We start from the raw sequence: 23599 nt of genomic DNA, 5'->3' as shown, positions 1-23599 counted from the left end.
TGATCATCTTTGGCTAACAGTATTAAATATTTATTGATGTTACACATAACTGGGAATTATTAGTGATTGACCACAGCTGTACCCCATTAAATATTCATTATATATCTTTAAATTATTGATTAATATTACAAATGCACAGACACCATAATAGAGTACAAGTTTAGAAAATTTCCCTTTGACAAATATTAACATTATTTGTATCCTTTTTTCTTATAGGAAAATAACAAGATTGGTATTTTAGTCTTATTTCATATTGTCTTTTCATACACATTTGATTGAAAGACTGAAAGATAAGATAATGTGGATAACAAAGTATAGGAATAGCTGTGAGCCTTGTACTATTTTATTACCTTTCATAATTTAGTTCACATAATCCTTTGACAATCACAGTATTATTACTTCCTCTTTCCATGCATGGTTAAGTTGAGACACACAGGTTAAGTCATATGCCCCTTCAGCCCACCTCACCCCCTCAAAAGTGACGATGGTAACTTTGGAGCCTTACCACCATATCATTATTAAAGCTGAAAGGTGTGCTGGCCTGACAGTTCAAAATGGTTGCCACACTCAAAGTATAGATTGATCTCACAAAGAAGTCACAAGAAAATCCAGTGTACTGGATGGCTACATCAATGCGAAGTAATTTTTAATAGATGGTGTCTGGCTACAATAACCAATGACTATGTTGTATTAGGAGAGTATCAGAGAGGATATTTGTTCCATTATATAATTGTAGGGATAAGTTTTTCAGCTTTAATAAAAATGTGATGTGTTGTATATTTTTTTTTTGCTACCTGACCTGTTCCTCCAGGAACACACACACACCCGCACCCGCACCCGCACCCGCACCCGCACCCGCACACACACACACACACACACACACACACACACACACACACACACACACACACACAGAGAGAGAGAGAGAGAGAGAGAGAGAGAGAGAGAGAGAGAGAGAGAGAGAGAGAGAGAGTTTCTTAATTTCAATTTGCCTTCTTGGTTCAACTAGAGAGAGAGAGAGAGAGAGAGAGAGAGAGAGAGAGAGAGAGAGAGAGAGTTTCTTAATTTCAATTTGCCTTCTTGGTTCAACTGCTGGACGCTTTCAGTCTACCTCTGCTAGGGTACCCTTCTAAGTACTTCCAGCTTTACACCCGAAATCTGTACTCAATTTTAGTTGCTCAGCCACTTTCAGTGCCAGTTCAACATTCCCAACCTTCTGCTCATAGAAGTGTACTATGGTCGCTCCTCCTGAGTTCTCACATGGTTGGTTAGCTTGTCTCTGTCCAAAGCAAGGCAAAAACTCTCCTTTTCCCTTGTGTCTGCCAGCTTGCACCTTGGGGAACCAGAAGGTCCACCCATTCCTTTCATCCAGCAAGTGTCCCTTGGTATCTTTACTGACAGATCAAGAACCAATTGGAGAACAGGACCTTAGTCTCAGACCCATTCCTACAATGGTGAGTAGTTTTTGTTTTATAAACAATGATCACTTCAAACAAACTATGGTAAGGTAGATTGGTGAATGTTTTTTGCAAATATTGGGGAAGGAGTTTGATATTATCAAATTTTCTGTTTGTTATATGTTTGGTTTGGGCTTTGGCTTCAGGTGTAACGGGAGAAACAAAATTATGACCACACTTTTCTCAGGAAGTTTGTGCTATGACAGTAATGGAAATTTAAACAAAGCTACTAAGGAACTAAATCAATTCCAAGTAATAAAAGGCATACGTAAAAGTTGTACGATTCACATGTGGGCAATATTTATTGTACAATAGTTATGCTGCTGACCTTTATTTTTGAGGAATATAAGTCTGTCGCTCAGGTGCCAAGAAAGCCAGTAAGACTGCACATGAAAAAGGGTTAAAAAAACTAATTTGACATCACAGGAATAAATCTTTCAGATTTTACAAGATCATGCGGCTTCAGGTGCCAAGTGATAGAATACTAGTAACTGTGAATGGAGTTCTGAGTACAGAAGTCTTTGTGCTCACAGATGAGTACTAGGATACCAAAAATGTTAAACATGCAGGGTTATCTGTTTAAAGAATAGATTTATAAGCTATTTTCCACAAAGAAGGCTGGGGATAGATGTGGTAATAGCCTGGTGGCCTTAGCTATCTAAAATAATATCTACATAGGCCACGGCACACCTAGCTCCTCTAAAGCCTTAGGTTTATCTCACTCACCCTCCCTAAATCCTTATCTTTGCATTATTTTCAGTCAATAGAACCTATCTTTATGGATGAGGTTCAGTGTAATTTTAAAAAAGTTTCAAAGCAATCACGTCTCAAATTTTGTTATACACATGGAATTGAGTTAAATTTCATTGGGGAACTTTTTTCCTAAAATGTTGATGTGCTTAAATATGCCTAAAATAAACTGCCTGGTGCCAGACACTCAAAGTTTGAACCAATACTGGCTTCTGGGTTCCTTCTTGTTTCGTGCATTTATCAGCACCCTCCTAACTATGATGCTTGCCAAGAAGACCTCCCCACTCTGCAAAGTGCTAGTCAGGATTTCCTTTTAAGCTGTGGTCTCTGTATCCAGGTACCCACCAAGAATTGATGTCTACATGGTGATGCAATGGTGTGTTTCCTATCTCAGTGATCACCTCTGCTTTTGTCATTTTTATGCTCCCTTCTATGCAACGATTTCTGAGTCTTGGTATGTTCTTTGATAAGGAATAAGAGATGCTCTGATCTAAGTGTACATTAAGTTATTTTGATACTATATCTATTTAGCAGGAAAATAGAATTAGCTTCTCCCCTAGGGTCTATTACTGTTTAACTACAGGTTCTAGTTACCGCCAATGGTGCAAGGAATGGGTTCCATACCATTAGTGAACTTTGAACCCAGTAAGAAAACAGTTGTCTACTCCAACACCATTCATGCCACAATTGTGCCAGTGGTAATTTCATGTCGGATCACTCATTCTAACTTGCAGAGTTCACAGCTTGATAACATGGAGGATTACTTTTGTCTACTAGTTACGTTAATGGCAAATTCCCGCCCCATGAATGCTACCAGTCAGGATGAAGCCAACAGGTGAACACCAATTTGATTTCTCCATGCTTCATGACTAAAGTTTTTGATGTCTTGACTAGTAGGGTCTTATGGAGGCCAAGAATACTGGAAATATCTTGTAATGCTTCGGCAACTATGTAATTCCACTGGCAGCAATTCAGAAAGATGCAACCCATTTCTAGTCTAGGGTTTCTTATATGCTAGAATGAATGGCTAGTTGTATTATGCTCCCTTCTTCATAAAAGTTACCCTAGTAAGTCTATCATGTAGTAGGAAATACTAAAAAAAAGACACTGTCCCACACTATGCCAGGCACTGGTGGGGTGTTCTCATCTCTGCAGACTCTCAGGCCCTTTGCTCTAAAATCTCTTCACCTGACTTGGTAAGTTTCCATGGCAGCTGCTACTATGCCAGCCCCACGTATCAAATTCTATGGTTGGCTGGGGTGCCTTGCCACCGTACCTTTCTCTGGAACTCAGTTGAGTCACAGAATAAAGGAAAATACCACCCAAACTTAGTTTAGAATTCACAGATAACCCAATCACTGGATGCAACTACTAACATTCTAATTAGTAAGTCATACTGAATTAAATCCTCTGGGTGGCAGATCTAACTGGGGACCTTTAGTTTGTTACATCTTCAACCCCCACCCTACTCTCTAAGCTCCCTCTCCATCCAATAAACCACAAGTCCCCCTTTTCCTTCTTTCTTCCCCCCTCCAACCAGGAAGTTTCACTACTCCTTTCCAAATGATTGGTCCTCTGAAATCTTTATTCATTAGGAGAAGGTCTTTGTCACACTACATACCTCTTTTTTGTATGTATTTCATAAATTTTCTTTAGTGCTACGTTTCCTTATAACCATCTTTCCCATAATTCCCCTTCTACAAACTCTCCCCAGATCCCACCCCAATTTAACCATTCTTTTTCTACTATTAGAATTAATCCTTTTCTATATTTGTGTTCTATTCCTCCTTCTTTGAAGATGCCTCTGCCCATTATACTCTCTTAATAAATTCCTAACTTCTGTGGATATTTTCTATAGAACCCACATATCTGAAGATTCAAAAATAGCATCCAGAAGTAAGTGAAAAAATATGACATTCTTTTTATGTCTTTTCACCTCACTCCGGATGACTGTTTCTGTCCATTTACCCAACAGTTTTATAATTCCTTTTTTCTTGACAGTTACATTTATATTCTATTGTGTTAATGTAACACAGTGTCATTATACATTTATCTATTAATGAACAACTATGCTGTTTCCATTTTCTGACTATTGTGAATAAAGCATAAGAGAATATAAATGAGCAGGTATTTTGTGTGTCTAAGCATGCTCAATACTAGTACAACTGAATAATGTAGTAGATCTATTTTCAGTCTTTTGAGGAATGTGTATGATGAGTTCAATAGTGATTATACCATCATTGGCAGTGAATAAATATTCTCCTTCCACCACATCCATGACAGAATCTGCTGACACTTCTTTTATCTTGGTCTTTCTTACTAGGATGAGAACACCTCAAGGTAGTTGAAAATTAAAATAAATATTTTCATCCGTTTGTATTTTATATTTATAAATTCCCCATTCGTTTTATGGGCCATTTGTAGCTGGTTTATTTTTCTTGATTTTAATGTTTTTGAATTCTTTATACATTCTGGATATTAATACCCTGTCAAATGTATAGCTGCTAAAGTTTTTTACCCCATCTCTGAGATGTCTGTGCATTCTAATTAAAGGTGTCATTTTCTGAATAGAATCTTTCTGTATAGTTTCTGTACATTTTGCTGAGGTTCCATTTATTAGTTTTGGTCTTAATAATTTGTGTTCTGCCATTCTCACTTAATAGCTTATCAGTGCATCTTTACATGACATTGAACATCTTTCAATTCTGATTTTTATAAGGGCCAGAATTTTCTGCAAGATTAGGTTTTTTAGTTTTATTAATAAATGCTTTTTATCCATAAAATAGGATGTGTCCAAATTGGATACTCAATAAATACAAGTCTAGCTAACTTTATACTAGAGAAAGCAGAAAGGAGTGAAAGTTCAACTAACTTTGAACCACTCTGATGGGATGTCCAACTTTTGTTCACTTCCACCTAGCATTTCCATCAGTTTTATTTATTATCTAAAGCAGTGGTTCTCAACCTTCCTAATATTGTGACCCTTTATACAGTTTCTCATGTTTTGGTGATTCCCAATCCTTAAAATATTTAATTGAAACTTCAGAACTGTAATTTTCTAGTATTGTGAATTATAAATATTTAATATGCAGGATATCTGACATGTGATGCACAAAGGGGTCGCAGTTCATAGGGTAAGAACCACTGCTCTAAATTTTACTTTGTTATAACCTTACATCTATTCTTTAAATGTCGCATGGATTGTTTGCATTCCAAATGTGAATTACATTCTGTATAATGTTCCTTATTAAATCTCAAATTAAAGCTAATTAATTTACTGTATAAATACAGAGAAATAACTAGTAATTTTCAGTTATTTCATGCTTATCTAACTTATAGTCGGGGAAAAGAAGGCTGATATATATGATATCATATGATATATGATATGTCTATATCAGCTTAGCAAATTATGCACACTATTTGAATGACATTTACTAAAACGCAGTAATTAAAATGTATTTTTTACCAACATTTGATTAAAAATGAAACAAGAATATGAACAAAAACTTGAAAAATGCTGAAGATAGAAAGATTGTTCACTGGTCAAGAGCAGTAGCTGCTTTTATAAACAACCGGGTTCAATGTACAGCACTTACATAGCAGCACATAGCTATCTGTAACTCCAGTTCAAGGGCATCTTATTCCATCTTCTGGCTTCTGTGGACCCAAAGCATGCCTGTGGCGCACAGATGAACATGCAGGCTATCAAAGTCCATGTTCATTAAAAAGAAAAATAAATATGAAAAAATTAAAAATGGATCAATAAAACGAGTTTTTTCTACTCGTTCTTTGAAACCAAAATAGACACACAAAGAAAATTCAACTCAACATATAACATTCCTCTTTTTGTAGAAATATGCAAAATAATTCCTGTTTTAGTTTAAGAATGTAATGATTAAAAAATAATGGTATCAGTATACATAAGGCTGAGTCCATCCTCAATACTGCCTTAAACCCCCCCCAAAGAGTAGATAAGGTATATAATTTTACATGAAATTAACATATAGGCATGTTTTAGAAAAAATGCAATATAAACATATTTTTAAAGGTTTAGAGAGTTTGTCTAGCCGTTAGTAGCAAGAACTACTTTTGCAAGAGCCAGAGTTTGGTTCTTCACACTCACGGCAGGTGGTTCACCATCATTTCTATCTCCAACTTCAGGGTACCCAATATCCTCCTCTGGACTCTGTAGTCACCTTTACTCACCCTCATCAACTAGTCCAGTAGTCACCAGTGAGAAGTTTGGAACGTTTATAAAATATCTGATCTAGAAATAAGTAATGTAAACAATTTATTTTAAATATGTAGTCTTTTTTCACCAATAAATGGCTTATTTCCAATAAAATTATGATTAAATCCTAAGTATATTTCGACTAGAATATTGTGGTTCACATAGTTTCAGAATGCTCTAGTTGTTTCTTTTTTATTAATTATTTATTTACATTTAAAATGTCCTACTTCCTGGTTTCCCCTCCAAAAGTACCCTATCTCTCCTCCCCTTTGATTTTAAGAGGGTGCTCCCTGATCCAACCACCCACCCCCATCTCACTCTTGTAGCATCCCCCTTCACTTTGGCAACCTCCACGGAACCAAATACCTCCCTCTTACTGATGCCAGATAAGGCAGTGCTCTGGTACATGTATAGGTGAAGCCATGGACTCATCCATGTATACTCTTTTATTGATGGTTTAGTCCATGGGAGCTATGACTGGTCCTATTAGTTGATATTGTTCTTCCTATGGGGTTGTTTTTTTTCTTTTTTCTTTTTTCTTTTTTTCGGAGCTGGGGACCAAACCCAGGGCTACCACTGAGCTAAATCCCCAACCCCTTCCTATGGGGTTGTAATCTCCTTCAGTTCCCTCAGTCTTACCTTCTAATTTTTCCATTGGGACCCCCTGGCTTAGTCCTATAATTGGCTGTGAGTATCTGAATCTGTCTGGTTTTTCCTTTTTTCTTTTCTTTTGTTGGACGTTTTCTTTATTTATATTTCAAATGTTATCTCCTTTCCTCCATTTCCCCTCCAGAAACCACTAATCCCATCCCCTTACCCCTTGTCTCCATGATGGTACTCCCCTTCCCAACTACCCACCCCCTCTCGCCTCCGTGTCCCCACATTCCCCTACACTGGGGCATCAAGTCTTCACAGGGCCAAAGACCTCTCCTCTCATTGCTACCTTAAAAAACCATCGTCTGCTACATACGTGGATGGAGCTATGGGTCACTCATATGTACTCTTTAGTTGGTGGTTTAGTTCCTGGGAGCTCTGGGGTGTCTGGTTGGTTGATGCTGTTGCTCTTCCTATGGGGTTGCAAACCCCTTTGGATCCTTCAGTCTTTTCTCTAACTCCTCGATCAGAGACCCTGCGCTCAGTCTAATGGTTGGCTGCAAGAATCTGCCTCTGTATTTATCAGGCTCTGGCAGAGACTCTAGGAGACAGCTGTATCAGGCATGCAGTTTTTGGCATCTGCAATATTGTCTGTGTTTGGTGACTGTATATGGGATGGGTCCCCATGTAGAGCAGTCTCTGGATGGCATTTACTTCAGTTTCTGCTCCCCACTTTGTCTCCATATTTACTCCTGTGAGTATTTTGTTCCCACTTCTAAAAAGTACTGAAGCTCCCACAATTTTGTCTTTCTTCTTTCTGAGCTTCCTGTGGTCTGTAATTCCAAGGTAAGCAGTCATTAAGAGTCTCAAAAAAAAAAAAAAAACCAAACCAAAAATACAAAACAAAAAAGCCAAAATCGCAGGGCAGGTGGGTTTAGTGCAGAATTCTATCAGATCTTCAAAGAGGACATAACACCAATACTCTTCAAACTATTCCACAAAATAGAAACAGGGGGAACACTACCCATTTAGTTCTATGAAGACACAATTATGCTTAAACCTAAAGCATATAAAGGCTCAACAAAGAAAGAGAACTTCAGAATAATTTCCCTTATGAATATCAATGCAAAAATACCCACAAACTGAATAAAAGAACACATCAAAACCATCATTCATCATGCAGGGATGGTTTAAAATAGGGAAATTAATCAACATAATTTACTATATAAACAAACTCAAAGAAAAAAACCAGTATCATCTCATTAGATGCTGAGAAAGCATTTGAGAAAATTCAACACTCGTTCATGATAAAAGTTTTGGAGAGATCAGGAATTTAAGGCCAATACCTCAACATAGTAAAAGCAATATACAGCAAACCAGTAGTCAACATCAGTCTAAATGGACAGAAACTTGAAGCAATCCCACTAAAATTTGGGACTAGACAAGGCTGCCTACTCTCTCCCTACTTATTCAATATAGTACTCAAAGTCCTAGTCCAAACAATTAGACAACAAAAGGACATAAAATGGGTATAAATCTGAAAAGAAGAAGCAAAATATCACAGATGATTATAATAGTATACTTAAGTGACCCCAAAAGTTCTACCAGAGAACTCGTAAACCTGAAAAACAACTTCACCAAAGTGGCTGGTATAAAATTAACTCAAACAAATAAGTAGCCTTCCTCTACTCACAGGATAAACAGAAACAGACTGAGAAAGAAATTATGGAAATGACAGCCTTCACAGTAGTACACATAATATAAAATACCTTGGTGTGATTCTAACCAAACAAGGGAAAGATCTGCCTGACAAGAACTTCAAGTCTCCGAAGAAATAAATATAAGAAGCTCTCAAAAGATGGATCCATGCTTATGGATTAGCAGGATTAATATAGTAAAAATGGGCATCTTCCTGAAAACAATCTATAGATTCAATGTAATCATCTTCCAAATTCCAACTCAACTTTTATAGAGTTAGAAAGAACATTTTTCGGTCTCTTTCAGCATGTACTTTCTAACTTCATCAATCTTATCTAATTTTGGTGACTATATATATGGGCCACATGTGTGTCAGGCTCTGAATGGTCATTCCTTGAGTCACTGCTCTAAACTTTGCTTCCATATCCCCTCCTATGGATATTTTTCTCTACTTTTAAGGAGTGGGAGCATCTGCATTTTGGTCATCCTTTTTCTTGAGCTTCCTGTGCTCTGTGGATTGCACCTTGGGCAATTTGAGCTTTTTGGCTAATATCCATTTGTCAATGAGGGCATACCAAGTGTGTTTTCCTGTGATTGAGTTACCTCTCTCAGGATGCTATTTTCTAGTTCATTCCATATGATATAGATCTCTCCTGAGAGACACATCCAGAGCACGTCCAATACAGAGGTCAATGTTAGCAGCAAACCACTGAACTGAGAATAGGACCCCCTTGGGGGGGATTAGAGGAAGTATTGAAAGAGTTGAAGGAGCTTGCAACTCCATAAAAACAACAATGCCAATCAACCAGAGCTTCTGGGGACTACACCACTACCGAAAGGCTACACATGAACTGACCCAGGGCTCCAACTGCATATGTAGAAGAGAATAGCCTTGTTGAGGCACCAGGGGAGGGGGAAGCCCTTGGTCCTGCCAAGGTTGGACCTCCAGTGCAGGGGAATATGGAGGACAATAAAGGGGATGTATAAGGGGAACACCCATAAGGGGGAGGGGAAAGGGAGGGATTGGGGGGGACTTATGGACAGGAAACAGAGAAGGGGAATAACGTTTGAAATGTAAGTAAAGAAATGTATCTAATGAATTTTTTTAAATAAAGAACATTTTGTATATCCATTTGGAATAACAAAAAAATCAGGATAGTGAAAACTATTTGCAACAGCAAAAGAACTTTGGAAGAATCACCATTCTTTACCTCAAGCTGTATTACAGAGCAATCATGATAAATATTGCATGGTATTGGTACAGAGTCAGATAGATCAATGGAATAGAGTTGAAGACCCAGAAATGAACCCACACACCTAGGGTCACTTGATCTTTGACAAAGAAGCTAAAACCATCCTCTGGAGAAAAAATAGCATTTTCAACAAATGGTGCTGGTTCAACTGGAGGTCAGCATGTAGAAGAATGCAAATAGATTCATTCTTATCACCATGTAAAAAGCTCAATCCAAGTGGATCAAGGACCTCCACATAAAACCAGATACACTGAAACTAATAGAAGAGAAAGTGAGGAATAGCCTTGAACACATGGGCTCAGGGGAAAATTTCCTGAACAGAACACCAGTGGTTTATGCTCTAAGATCAAGAATCAACAAATAGGACCTTATAAATTTCCAAAGCTTTTATAAGGTAAAGGCGACTGTCATTAGGACAAAATGTCAACCAACAGATTGGGAAAAGATCTTTACCAATCCTCCATCTGATAGGGGCTAATATCCAATATATATAAAGAACTCAAGAAATTATACTCCAGAGACTCAAATAGCCCTATTAAAAATGGGGTCCAGAGCTAAACAAAGAATTCTCAATTGAGGAAACTTGTATGGTTAATCAGCACTTAAAGAAATGTTCAACATCCTTAGTCATCAGGGAAATGCATATCAAAACAACCATGAGATTCTACTTCACACCAGTCAGAATAGCTAAGGTTAAAAACTCATATGAAAGGAGATGCCAATAAGGATGTGGAGAAAGAAGAACACTCCTTCATTGTTGGTGGGATTGCAAGTTGGTGCAACCACTCTGAAAATCAATCTTGTGGTTGCTCAGAAAATTGGACATTCTAACTGGAGGACCCAGCTATAGCACTCCTGGACATATACCCAAAAAATGCCCCAACCTATAACAAGGATACCTGCTCCACTATGTTCATAGCAGCCTTTTTTATTTCCAGCCAGAAGCTGGAAAGAGCCCATATGTCCTTTGACAGTGGAATGGATACAGAAAATGTGGCACATTTACACAAAGGAATACTACTCAACTATTAAAAACAATGACTTCTTGAAATTCTTAGGCAAACTGACAGAACTAGAAAATACCTGAGTGAGGTAACCCAGTCACAAAAGAACACATGATATCTGCATCTGTCTTAACGCAGGTGTTAGCAGAGCCACTCAGAGAATAGCTATACCAGGCTCTAGTCTGCAAGCACTTTTCAGCATCAACAATATTGTCAGGGTTTGGTGTCTGCATATGGGATGGATCCCAAGGAGGGGCAGCCTCTGGATGTCCTCCCTTTCAGTCTGTGCTCCACTTTTTGTCCCTGCTTTCATTTAGACAGGAACAATTCTGAGTTAAAAATTACTAGATGGGTGGGTAGCCCTGTCACTCAATTTGGGGCCATGTCTATCTACTGGCAGTGGTGTCCTCAGTTTCTATCTTCCTGGTGTTGGGTATTTTACCTAGTGTCATCCCTATTGAGTCCTGGTAGCCTCTTGCATCTATGGAGTCTAGAATATTCTAGTGGTTTCCACCCCTGTTTGCACCCTATTTCCTAACCAATAATGCTACATATTTCTATTCATTCTCTTGGCCCTCTGGATTTCACTTCTGTCTCTTCCATACCTGACCTCTCCCCCACAACCTCTTTTCCTTCTCCTTCCATCTCCCACCCAGGGAAACCCTCCCTCTACCTCCCATGATTATTTTGTTTCCTCTTCTAAGAGGGATTAAAGAATCCACATTTTGGAGTTCCTGCTTGTTAAGCTTCATATGGTCTGTGACTTGTACCATGGGTATTCTGAGATTTTGGGCTAATATTGACTTATCCATGAGTACATATCATGTATGTCTTTTTTGGTCTGCATTACCACACACAGGATGATATTTTCTAGTTTTATCCATTTGCCTAGAAAACTCGTGAAGTCTTTGTTTTTAATAGCTAAGTAGTATTCCATTGTGTAAATGTCCATTTTTTTGTATCCATTCTTCTGTTGAGGAATATCTAGTTTGTTTCCAGCTTCTCGTTAGTATAAGTAAGGCTACGATGAACAGAATGGAGCATGTGCCCCTGTTATGACTAAAAACTATGTACATTTCTTTAGGTGCTTCTGAGCCATTAGAGATTCCTCAGTTGAGAATTCTTTGTTTAGCTGTGTAATCCATTTTTAATTGGGTTATTTCCTTTTCTGGAGTCTAACTTCTTGAGTTCTTTGTATATTTTGTATATTAGTTCTCTATAGAATGAAGGGTTGGTAAAAATCTTTTGCCAGTTTGTTGGTTGCTGTTTTGTCCTAATGATAGTGTCCTTTTCATTACAGACCCTTTTCAGTTTCATGAGGTCCCATGTGTTAATTGTTGATCTTATAGCCTGAGCCATTAGTGTTCTGTTCTCCCTGTGCCTATGTGTTCAAGGCTCTTTCCCTCTTTCTTTTTTATTAGATTCAGTGTATCTGATTTTATGTGGAGGTCCTTGACCTACTTGTAATTGAACTTTATACAAGGAGATAAAAATGGATCAATTTGCATTCTTCTACATCACAACTGCCAGTTGAATCAGCACCATTTGTTGAAATGTTTTCTTTTTTTCCCCCACTGTGTGGTTTTGGCTTCTTTGGCAAAATATTAAGTCCCCATAGGTGTGTGGGTTTATTTCTGGGTCTTCACCTTTATATCATTGATGGACCTGTCTGTTTTTGTACCAATACCATGAGGTTTTTATCACTCTTGCTCTGTTGTACAGCATGAGGTTAGGGATGGTGATTCCCCAGAAGTTCCTTTATTGTTTAGAATTGTTTTTGCTATCCTGGGTCTTTTCTTATTCCAGCTGAAATTGAGAATTGCTCTTCCTATCTCTGGGAAGAATTGAGTTGGTATTTTAATGGGGATTGCAGTGAATCTGTAGATTGCTTTTGGTAAGATGGTGAATTTTACTATGTTAATTCTGCCAATTCATGAGCACAGGAGTTCTTTCCATCTCTTGAGATCATTGATTTCTTTTTAAGAGACATAAATTTACTGTCATAGAGATCTTCCTCCTGCTTGGTTAGAGTCACACTGAAATATTTTATATTATTTGTGATTATTGTGAAGAGTGTTATTTTTCTAATTACTTTCTCAGCCCCTTTATTCTTTGTATAGAGGAAAGCTTCTGATTTGGTTGAGTTAATTTATATTGAAATACATTGCTGAATTTGTTTATCAGGTGTGGGAATTCTCAGGTAGAATTTTTGGGTTGCTTATATAAACAGGCATATCATCCACAAAGTGATACCTTGACTTCTTTCTTTCTAATATGTGTCCCTTTGACCTTCTTTTGTTGTCTAATTACTCTAGCTAGAACTTTGAGTACTATATTGAATAAATAGGAAGAGAGTGGGTAGCCTTCTCTGTTCTTGATTTTAGTGGGATTGTTTCAAGTTTCTCTCCATCTAATTTGCTGTTGGCTTTTGGCTTGTTGTATATTGCTTTTATTATGTTTAGGTATGTGCTTTCAATTCCGAATCTCTCCACCACTTTTAAATTGAAGGCCTGTTGTATTTGTCCAAAGACTTTAATCAGCATCTAATAAGATGACCATGTGATTCTTTTCTTTGAGCTTGTTTATATAGTGGATTACACTGATGGATTTCCCTCTGTTGAACCATTCCTGCATTTTTGGAGTGATACCTGCTTGATCATTGTGAATGATGGTTTTGATGTGCTCTTGGATTTGCTTGCAAGAATTTTATTGAGTATTTCTGCATTGATATTCATAAGGGAAAATGGTCTGAAATTTTCTTTCTTTGTTGAGTCTTTGTGTAGTTTGTTTCAGAGTAATTGTGGCTTCATAGAATGAATTACTGATATACTGGCTGGTTTTGTGTGTCAATTTGACACAAGCCCGAATTATCATAGAGAAAGGAGCTTCCTTGAGGCAATACCCCCACGAGATCCAACTGTAAGGCATTTTCTCATTCAGTAATGATGGGGAGGCCCCAGCTCATTGTGGGTGGTGCCATCCCTGGTCTGGTAGTTCTCTGTTCTATAAGAAAGCAAGCTAGGGGAAGCAAGTTAGTAAGCAGCACCCTTCATGTTTTCTGCCTTAGCTCCTACCTCTCCGTTTCTGCCCTGTGTGAGTTCCTATCTTGACTTCTTTTAGTGATGAACAGCAATGTTGAAGTGTAAGCTGAATAAACCCTTTCCTCCCCACTTCCTTCCTGATCATGGTGTTTTGTGTGGGAATACAAACTCTGACTAAGACAAGTGTTCCTTCTGTTTATTAGAAGTACTGGTATTAGGTCTTTGAAAATCTGATCGAATTTTGAACTAAAACCATGTGGCCTGGGGCATTTTATGGTAGGGAGACTTTTTGGGGGAGGTGAGGTCCTGTTCTCAGTTCAATTGTTTACTGCTAGCATTCACCTCTGTATTTGATATGTTCTGACTTTGTCTCTCAGGAGACATCTATATCCAGTTCCTGTCAGCATGCACTTCTTAGCTTCAACAATCTTATCTAGTTTTGGTGGATATATATATATATATATATATATATATATATATGAATATATATATGATATTTAATGACTACTTATCTTTCCTTGGGGCTTATGCGAGTGTTTAGATGGTTTATCTGGTCCTGATTTTAGTCTGGCTACCTGGTATCTGCTTAAAATATTATCCATTTCATGTAGATTTTCCATGAGCATAGGATCTGACGATTTTATGAATTACCTAAGCTTATGTTGTTATGTCTCTCTTTTCATTTCTGATTTTGTTAATTTGGATACTGTCTTTCTGCAGTTTATTTAGTTTTGCTAAGGGTTTATCTATCTTGTTGATTATCTCAAAGAACCAGTTCTTACTTTTGTTGATTCTTTGTATAGGTCTCTTTGTTTCTAATTGGTTGATTTCAGCCCTGATTTTGGTTATTCACTGCTGTCTATTCCTCTTGAATGTGTTTGCTTCTTTTTGTTCCAAAGCTTTCAGATATGCTGGTAAGTGCTAGTGTAGGATCTCTCCAATTTCTTTATGAAGACAGTCATTGCTATTGCATAGCATTGCTTTCACTGTGTCCCATTAGTTTGGGTATGCTTTGTCTTCATTTTCATTAAATATTCTAGAAAGTCTAGAATTTCTTTATTTCTTCCCTGACCAAGTTATTATTCAGTAGAAAGTGACTCAGTTCCCATGAGTATGTGGGCTTTCTTCTTATTAAAGATCAGCGTTAGTACGTGGTAAGCTGATAGAAGGCTTGGAATTATTTCAATCTTCTTATGTCTGTTAAGGTTTGCTTTGGGCTTCTGTAAGGCAAAGAACACTGTGGTTAGGACAAAATGGCAACCAACAGATTGGGAAAAGATCTTTACCTATCCTACAACAGATAGAGGCTTTATATCCAAAATATACAAAGAACTCAAGAAGTTAGACCGCAGGGAGACAAATAACCCTATTAAAAATGGGGTTCAGAGCTAAACAAAGAATTCACAGCTGAGGAATGCCGAATGGCTGAGAAACACCTAAAGAAATGTTCAACATCTTTAGTCATAAGGGAAATGCAAATCAAAACAACCCTGAGATTTCACCTCACACCAGTGAGAATGGCTAAGATCAAAAACTCAGGGGACAGCAAATGTTGGCGAGGATGTGGAGAAAGAGGAACACTCCTCCATTGTTGGTGGGATTGCAGACTGGTACAACCATTCTGGAAATCAGTCTGGAGGTTCCTCAGAAAATTGGACATTGAACTGCCTGAGAATCCAGCTATACCTCTCTTGGGCATATACCCACAAGATGCCCCAACATATAAAAAAGACACTTGCTCCACTATGTTCATAGCAGCTTTATTTATAATGGCCAGAAGCTGGAAAGAACCCAGATGCCCTTCAACAGAGGAATGGATACAGAAAATGTGGTACATCTACACAATGGAATATTACTCAGCTATCAAAAACAATGACTTTATGAAATTCGTAGGCAAATGGTTGGAACTGGAAAATATCATCCTGAGTGAGGTAACCTAATCACAGAAAAACACACATGGTATGCACTCATTGATAAGTGGCTATTAGCCCAAATGCTTGAATTACCCTAGATGCCTAGAACAAATGAAACTCACGACGGATGATCAAAATGTGAATGCTTCACTCCTTCTTTAAAAGGGGAACAAGAATACCCTTGGCAGGGAAGAGAGAGGCAAAGATTAAAACAGAGACTGAAGGAACACCCATTCAGAGCCTGCCCCACAGGTGGCCCATACATATACAGCCATCCAATTAGACAAGATGGATGAAGCAAAGAAGTGCAGGCAGACAGGAGCCGGATGTAAATCTCTCCTGAGAGACACAGCCAGAATACAGCAAATACAGAGGCGAATGCCAACAGCAAATCACTGAACTGAGAATAGGACCCCTGTTGAAGAAATCAGAGAAAGAACTGGAAGAGCTTGAAGGGGCTCGAGACCCCATATGTACAACAATGCCAAGCAACCAGAGCTTGCAGGGACTAAGCCACTACCTAAAGACTATACATGGACTGACCCTGGACTCTGACCTCATAGGAAGCAATGAATATCCTAATAAGAGCACCAGTGGAAGGGGAAGCCCTTGGTCATGTTAAGACTGAACCCCCAGTGAACTAGATTGTTGGGGGGAGGGCGACAAGGGGGTGAGGATGGCGAGGGGAACACCCATAAGGAAGGGGAGGAGGGAGGGGGATGTTTGCCTGGAAACCGGGAAAGGGAATAACACTCGAAATGTAAATAAATACTCAAATTAATAAAAAAAAGATTTGCTTTGGGTCCTAGTATATAATCAGTTTTGGAGTAGGTACCATGAGGTGCTTCTTTTGTTTCTAGTAGAAATATTCTGTACATGTCTGTTAAATCCACTTGGTTTGTAACTTCTCTCAGTTTCACTATGTCTCTGTTTAGTTTCTGTTTCCATAGTCTATCCATTAGTGAAAGTGAGGTGTTGGAGTCTCCCACTATTATTGTGTGAGGTTCAATGTGTGTTTTGAGTTTTAGTATCATTTCTTTTACACATGGGGCTGCCCTTTCATTTGTGGTATATATGTTCAGAATTGAGTTCACTTTTTTTGATGACTTTTGGTTGAAAGTCTATTTTATTGAATATTAGAATAACTATTCAGCTTGATTCTTGGGACATTTGCTTATAAATTTTTAATCCAGCTCTTTACTCTGAAATAGTGTCTGTCTTTGTCATCGAGGTTTATTTTCTGTATGCAGCAATATCCTGGGTCCTGTTTAAGTATTCGGTCTATTAGCCTATGTCTTTTTATTGGTAAATTGAGTCCATTGATGTTGAGCAATATTAAAATCCAATGATTGTTGGTTCCTGTTATGTTTGTTGTTAGAAGTCATATTATGTTTATGTGGTTCTCTTTTTGGGGTTTCCTGTGAGATGATTAATTTCTTGGTTTTCCTTGAGTATAGTTTCCCTCCTTGTGTTGGAGTCTTCCTTCTACTATTCTCTGTAGAGCTGCATTAGTATAAAGATGTTGTTTAAATTTGGATCTGTCATGTAATATCTTGGTTTCTCTATCCATGGTTATTGGGAATTTTGCTGGGTCCAATATTCTGGGCTGGTATTTGTGTTTTCTTAAGGTCTGCATGACATCATCCAAGATCTTCTGGCTTTTAGAGTCTTTGTTGAGAATGCTGGTGTAACTCTGATAGCTACATCTTCATGTGTTACTAAGCCCTTTTCTCTTACTACTTTTAATGTTCTTTTTTGCTCTGTATATTTAATATTTTGATTATTATGCGATGGGAGGAATTTTTTCTGGTCCAATCTATTTGGTGTTCTATAGGTTTCTTTTATGTTCATGGACATCTCTTTGTTTAGGATATGGAAGTTTTCTTTCATGCTTTGAGCTGGGATTTTTCATCCTTTCTGTTCCTGTTTTACTTAGGTCTGGTCTTTTCACTGTATCCTCAATTTCCTGCACGTTTTGGGTTAGGAGCTTTGTGCACGTTACATTTTCCTTGACTGTTGTGTTAATATCGTCTATGGCATCTTCCATGCCTGAGATTCTCTCTTCTATTTCTTGTATTCTGGAGATGCTTACATCTGTAAATCTTGATTTTTTTCCCTCAGTTTTCCATTTGCCTACTTTTGTGACTTTTTAATTATTTTATTTCCATTTTTAGCTCATGAACATTTTGTTCAATTAGTTCACCTGTTTGATTTATGTATGTATGTATGTATGAATGAATGAATGGATGCATTTATTTATTTGTTTATTTATTTATTTAAGTGATTTATATGTTTTCTCTTTAAGGGGTTCTATCTATTTACCTTTGTTCTCTTGCATTTCTTTAAATAAAGTTACTTATGTCTTCCTTAAGGTCCATCTTGGCCAGAATCTTGCTTTCCAAGTAAGTTAGGGTATCCAGGGCTTGTTATGATGGGGAATTGGGTTCTGATGGTTCCAAGTGGCATTAGTTTCTATTGCTTATATTCCAGTGCTTGCCTCTCACCATCTGGTTATCTCTGGTGTTTACTGGTCTTGCTGTCTCTTTTTGGAACTTGTTCATCCTGTGAGCCTGCAAGCCTGGTTATGACAGACTTCCTGGTAGTCAAGCTGTCTCTGTGTATGGGCATGTATGTGTGTGTGTGGGGGGAGTGGGGTTGTTGGAACAACAGATCTGCCCCTGTGCACAGGTGTGGATGAGAAGGATGATGTATCTCTGGCAGGCTGAATAGGTTCTGACTCTGCTCTGTCCAGTGTGGGCCTCAGTTAGGTCAGGTATTGGGGAACAGTATCTCACCTGTGTATATGACTGTAACCGATCTCCTGAGAGTTAAGCTGTCTCTCACTGTGGGCATAGGGAGTGGTGCTGGAACATCTGCTTTGCCTCTGGGTACAATTGTGGACAAGAAGGATGTGTTTCTGGCAGAGTAGATGAGTCCTATGTCTACTGAGCCTTGTAGGGGTTCCAGTTAGGCCAAGTATTGGGGTGGTAGAGGCTCAACTGTGAGCCTAGTTGTGATGGAACTCCTGGGAGGGGTGTGGAAAGGGGTCTGGAGTGCTGCCTCTGTTCTGGGCAGAGTTGCATGCCAGAAAGAAGAATGCTCTCATTTTAATTATTAAGTAGCCTTCAATACTATTCTAAGTATAAAATTAAATAGATTAAATCAAAATATGTCAACCTGAAAAGTTATCTAGATTTTAAATTTAGAGTGGATAGTTCCTTTCATTAATTACCAAAGTCTATGTTTTGCTTTTTTCTTGCTAATATTTGTTAACAAAGAAATTCTGGTCATAAAAAGGTAGATTTGACCTTGGAACAATGGTTTGAAGAGCAAACTTTTAGAATATTATTAATGATAATGGTAGAAAGAAGGAACAAAACAGATAAATACCCTACCCTGACACATGTACACATACTAGTAGGTTGCGTTCACACACTATCATTCAGTAGGTATGAACCTCTAGTTTAGATGGAAAAACTTCACCGAAGCTCATTATAAGTCTCACTGTATTCTGCATGTCAAAAACATGATTTTTCTGAATATTTATTTAAAAATATGCACATATGACAGGTCATAATGCAGTGATCAATGGATCCTGGGGAGCCCAACATAAATAGATACATACAAAATATAACAAATGCACTAAAGCTCATGAAACAGGGATGAAATATCAAAAGAGCCAGAGAACCAGGACGTCTGGTGTGAGTCTGTGACTTGTAGAAATGACAGGGTAGCTACACCCATGTCATACTTCAGCAATATGATTGCCTAACTAAGACCTGAGTGATGACAGTATAAATGGATATATTTACTCAGAAAGGGGAAATCTCATGGGGTCCCCTACCTAGATAAAGAACTATAGGCATATGATAACTTCTGAGAGTGCAGAACTAACATTTCTGGGCCTGAGTCTCAAAATTGTTTATTTAGTATTGAGTAATATTCCTTGAAATCATACACACAAAAGCCTCACTCAACAGATTCAGCAGGTTGCATGTATGTATTTATGTGTGTTTGTGTGTGTGTGTGTGTGTGTGTGTGTGTGTGTAGCAATAATTAAAAGTGATGGAGCTCATTAGGGTCCAGGAGCAGATGGAGGAAAGAAAGGGATGAGGAGAAATGATGTTATTTTATTTGAAAACTAAAGAGACATTAAGTTGGGATGAGACATAGATGGAGCTGGAGGGGAAAGCAGGATTAGGTATAAACACATTTCATTGTATACATATACAACCTTCTTAAAAATAAAGAAAAATAATTGTGTTTTGGTTTTGAAAAAAGTATATGTTTGCCTGTTCCTCTGTGTTTATTGATGGTTTGTCAGATTCTCTGGAGCTGGAGTTACTGGTGTTGTCTACTTCCTGACACAACTGCCCAACACAGATATGGGGACCAGAATGTCGGTCCCCTGGAAAAGCAGCAAGTGTTTTTAACTGCTGAGCTATATCTGCGGCCAGAAAGGTTTTTTTTTTTTTTTTCTGTCAAGATGTATGAGACTTGGCCAATATTAGTGGTGTACAAGCAATGTGTAAAACAGGTCACTGGGCTTGAGTTTGGGCATATTCAAAACAATTTTCTGAGATATTTGTGCTTTGCCATGGTAATGACGTGTGTCTTCAGGAGTAAGGCATTACAAAGTGGATTTAGTGGAAGTAAAATCTAATTTCCTTTTCTTTGTCAATGAGTAAACAAAGGGATAAATTGACGGAAAATAAATATGTAAAATGTATATTTAAAGATTTTTGGGGGAGTGGGTAGTTGGAACAAAATTTATATCATGTTTATAGTAAACATAGAATATTTGTCTTTAGAAAAGTATAAATTTAACACTTAAGCTTATTTTGAAAAACTTACAACTAGTAATTTGTCTTTTATTGATGGGAAACAAAACCAAGATTCAACAATCTTGGTTAATGCTTTTATGAAGAAACATATACTTTTATTACAGAGATAACTATCTTCACAAAAATCTTATATATAACCAACTGATTATTTTTTGATGATTTTATAAAATATTTCTACAGAATCATTTAAGAATTTACATTTCTTGTCTATAGATATACCAACCTGAAAGCACCTGATGTTTTCTTATCACATTTCTCTTTCTTTCCATCTTCCTTTCTTCCTTCCTTCCTTCTTTCCTTCCTTCCTTCCTTCTTTCCCTCCCTCCCTCCCTTCCTTCCTTCTTTCCTTTCTTTCTCTCTCGTCCTCTTTCTTTCCTTTCTTATTTCTGCCTTCCCTCCTTCTCTTTCTCTCTCTTGATCTATTTATCTTTTATTTGCATTCACTTTACATCCAGCTCTCTGTCTCTCTTCCAGTCACCTACTCCCACCATCCTTCCAAACTTCCTCTCCCCTTTTCCTATGAGAAGGTAGAGACCCATATCCCCCAACCCTGTTACACCAAGTTTATCCAGTGGTAGGCACATCCTCTCCCACTGAGCTAGAAGAACATATCCCACTGACAGGCAATAGCTTTTGGGAGAGTCCCAGGTCCACCTGTTTGAGACACACATGAAGACCAAGGTGCACATATGCTACATATGTGAGGGGTTGGGATGGGCAACTTAGGTCCAGCTGTTGTTTGTTGTATGGTTGTGAATTAGTCTCTGAGAGCCCCGGGGGTTCAGATTAGTTGATTCTGTTTGCAATCCTGTAGACTTCTGATCCCTACGAGGCCTGCAGTTCTTCTCCCAACATTTCCAGAGTAATCCCTAAGCTCCATCCACAGTTTAGCTATGGGTCTCTGCATCCCTCTGAGGCAACTGCTGGATAGAGCCTGTCAGAAGACAGACATGCTAGACTCCTGTCTGCAAGAATAACAGAGTATCATTAATAGTGTCAGGGATTGGTGCTTACCTATGAGATGGGTCTCAAATTGGACCAATTGTTGGGATTGTTAGTTAGACATTTCCTCAGTCTTTTCTCCATTTCTCATGCCTGCTTTCTTTTCTTTTTTATTTTCTTTCTCACTTTTTTATTGGATATATTTTTATTTACATCTCAAAGGTTATTCCCTTTCCTGATTTCCTGTCCATCAATCACCTATCCCATCCCCTCTCTCCCTTCTTCTAAGAGGGTGTTCCCTACCCAACAACCTAACCCTTCCTGCCTCCCAGCATTGACATTCCCCTACACTGGGGGATTTATCCTTGGCAGAACCAAGGACTTCTTCTCCCATTGGTGCCCAACAAAGCCATCCCCTGCTACATATGCAGCTGGGACAATGGATCTGTCTACATGTACTTTTGGATGGTGGTTTAGTCCCCATTGTTGTTCTCATGGGGTGTCAAGCTCCTTCAGGTCCTTCAATTCTTTCTCTAACTCCTCCAATGGAGATCCCGTTTTCAGTTCAATGGTTGGTTGTGAGTATTGATCTCTATATTTGTCATACTCTGGCAGAACCTGTCAGGAGAGAGCTGTATCAGGCTCCGGTCATCATGCACTTCTTGACATCAGCAATATTGTATGGATTTGGTGATTGTATGTATATGGGCTGGATCCTCAGGTGGGGCAGGCTCTGAATGGCCATTCCTTCAGTCTTTGCCTCAAACTTGGCTTCCATGTCTCTTCCTATGAATATTTTTGTTCCCCCCTTTAAGAAGGATGAAGCATCTGCACTTTGGTTGTCCTTCTTCTTGAGCTTCATGTGGTCTGTGGATTATATCTTGGGTAATTCGAGATTTTGGGCTAATATCCACTTATCAGTGAGTGCATACCATGTATGTTTTTTATTTTTGAGATTGGTTTACCTCAATCAGTTTGATATCTTATAGTTTCATCCACTTGCCTATGAATTTCATAAAGACATGTGTTTTCTGCATCCATTCTCCTGTTGAAGGACCTCTGGATTCTTTCCAACTTTTGGCTATTATAAATAAGGCTTCTATAATCACAGTGGAACATTTGTTCTTGTTATATATTGGAACGTATTTTGGGTATACCCCCAGGAGTGATATAGCTGGGTCCTCAGGTAGTACTATGTCCAATTTTCTGAGGGACCACCAGACTGATTTTCAGAATAGTTGTACCAGCTTGCAATCCCATCAACAATGGAAGAGGGTTCCTCTTTCTGAACATCCTTGCCAGAATCTGTTGTCACCTGACTTTTTTATCTTAGCTATTCTGACTGGTGTGAGGTGGAATCTCAGGGTTGTTTAATTTGCATTTCCCTGATTACTAAGGATGTTGAACATTTTTTTAGGTGCTTCTCAGCCATTCAAGACTTCTCAGTTGAGAATTTTTTGTTTGGCTCTTTACCCCATTTTTAATAGGGTTATTTGGCTCTCTGGAGTATAACTTCTTGAATTCTTTGTATATATTGGACATTAGCCCTATATCAGATGTAAGATTGGTAAAGATATTTTCCCAATCTGTTGTTTGTCATAAGGCCCTATTGACAGTATCCTTTGCTTTACAGAAGTGTTGAAATTTTATCAGGTCCCATTTGTCAATTCTTGATCTTAGAACATGAGCCATTGGTGTTTTGTTCAGGAAAACTTCCCCAGTGCCCATGTGTTCCTGGCTCTTCCCCACTTTTTCTTCTATTAGTTTGTATCTGGTCCTTGATCCACTTGGATTGAGATTTGTACAGGGTGATAAGAATGGATCATCTTTTTCCTATGGATGGTTTTAGCTCCTTTGTCAAAGATCAAGTGA

The sequence above is a fragment of the Rattus norvegicus genome, chromosome 4, assembly GCF_021556685.1.
Source record: "Rattus norvegicus strain SHRSP/BbbUtx chromosome 4, alternate assembly SHRSP_T2T, whole genome shotgun sequence".
Lineage (NCBI taxonomy): Eukaryota > Metazoa > Chordata > Mammalia > Rodentia > Muridae > Rattus > Rattus norvegicus.
The sequence above is the reverse complement of the archived record's forward strand: the minus strand, read 5'-3'. Positions refer to the sequence as shown.